Source organism: Dermacentor silvarum, chromosome 8 (genome assembly GCF_013339745.2).
Source record: "Dermacentor silvarum isolate Dsil-2018 chromosome 8, BIME_Dsil_1.4, whole genome shotgun sequence".
Lineage (NCBI taxonomy): Eukaryota > Metazoa > Arthropoda > Arachnida > Ixodida > Ixodidae > Dermacentor > Dermacentor silvarum.
The window spans coordinates 69,726,203-69,728,500 of NC_051161.1; positions in this window are offsets into that span (position 1 = coordinate 69,726,203).

Below are 2,298 nucleotides of genomic sequence, written 5' to 3' on the forward strand. Positions count from 1 at the left end.
CTAGAGATTTTAGAGGGGCTATTTTGGGCATACCTAGGCCCAGGAGATTGGCATCACTGCGTGGTGGATAGGTTGCCTGCGCACAAGAAAACAAAGCCATCCTTTCTTACGCGCTTGAAGCAAACTACGTTGTGTTTTTCACATGTTCAATCACGTAAAGTTGCAAAGTACAGTGACAATCTTTGTTTTTCTTAGCCTTCTTGTCGACGTGAGGTGACGTGATGTTGCGGAGACGCATTCAAAATGCATTCTATTGCATGCAGTGCTGTTCATCTTGCTGTATAATTGTCAAATTGCAGTCAAATTGTCAAATTATGCAATGGCTGCGTTTCGAGCCAATCAGAGAGGCCGTAGCAGTTCTCTGGGCCAAGCAAACCTGAGAAGATGGCGAATTTGACAATATGGTGGACACCATCGCGGTAGTAAGAATAGTAACTTCAAAGTTTAAAGTTTTGCTGCAGTAACTTTAAGCTCGAAGCTCTCTTTCACAGCCAAGCTGTTAAGGGCTCACCTTTCGATCGTCGCGTCCGACAATAGAAAAAAATTACACCATCTTCCCGTAGGGGAACCCTGAGTAGTATGCGAAGCAGCCATGGGATCGACTCAAGTTCCCATTAGTTTTCAGTTCGTCGTTTCCGTTAGGTTGATGTACGTAGCTACCGTTATACTTACCGTGCGTTGCGGGAGGATAATAGACAGTTTTAGTTTAGCGTTAGCGTAATAGCGGGGTTACGGGAAATAGCGTTACCGTTCCGCAAACGAACTTTGCAGAAAGAGAGTTTTAGTATAGCGTGATAGATAGTTTACGTGCGGGACGCTATTCCATTACGCTTTGAATTTCGCATACATAGGGCACCTAATTCTATGTGTGTGTGCGTCCGGAAAGTGCGATAAACAGCGCAATGGCAGCCAGGAGCGCGTTGTATTTTTACTTCAAATGTCCGTCGATCTGCAACGGAACAGACAAGCAGTACAAGCTGTCTACCATAGCCTCCGAAATCCTCTCATCTCAGAGGCCATATGCCGTCGTCGCGCCTATCTCCCGACTTTATCGACAGGTGGCGCTCACACCTAGGAGAAAATTTCTTTCGTTAGGCTTAGGCGCGTTCGAAACGAGAAGCGATCTCGAAAACTCCGCTAAATTATCCATAAAAACATATTGTCGATCCTGCCTGAAAGTAAGCGAAAGCCATTTACGCAGTCATTTCCTACCAACGAAGTGAATTATTCAACAGTAGACAGTTTTAGTTTAGCGTGGTTACCGGAATAGCGGGCGTACCGGAATAGCGGGATCGAAGTGCGCATGCGCAGAACGCTAACCGACCCATACCGTTTACCGTGCGCACGCTATTTCTCAGAGTTAACGTTACCGTGTTAGCGTGGTGTACGTAGTGTACGTAAAACATGGCGGCGGTCCCGGTCGCCCGCTTCGAACTGAATTTGGCGTTGTTTTTGTAGAATTCACTTCGTTCGTAGCAAATGACTGCGTAAACGGCTTTTGCTTAGTCTCATGCCGCTTCGCCGAGAGAGTGTTATGGCTAATCTTGAGGAATTTTCGAGATCGCTTCTCGTTTCGAACGCGCCTAAGCCTAACGAGAGAAATTTTTTCGGAGATGCGAGCGCCATCTGTCGCTAAAGTCAGGAGATAGGCGCAACGACGGCATATGGCCTCTGAGATGGGAGGATTTCGGAGGCTATGGTAGACAGCTTGTACTGCTTGTCTGTTCCGTTGCAGATCGACGGACATTTGAAGTAAAAATACAACGCGCTCCTGGCTGCCATTGCGCTGCTTATCGCACTTTCCGGACGCACACACACATAGAATTAGGTGCCCTATGTATGCGAAATTCAAAGCGTAATGGAATAGCGTCCCGCACGTAAACTATCTATCACGCTATACTAAAACTCTCTTTCTGCAAAGTTCGTTTGCGGAACGGTAACGCTATTTCCCGTAGCCCCGCTATTACGCTAACGCTAAACTAAAACTGTCTAGTAACTCCAAATTCAGTTCGAAGCGGGTGGCCGGGACCGCCGCCATGTTTTACGTACACTAAGTAAACACGCTAACACGGTAACGTTAACTCTGAGAAATAGCGTGCGCACGGTAAACGGTATGGCTCGTTTAGCGTTCTGCGCACGCGCATTTCAATCCCGCTATTCCGGTACGCCCGCTATTCCGGTATCCACGCTAAACTAAAACTGTCTAATGAGAGGAGCGGAGCGCGCGCGCGCGTCATTATACCGCGAGCTACAGTGGCGCCCCCCAGTGGAGTATGCAGCGCCTACCGTCGCGCCTCT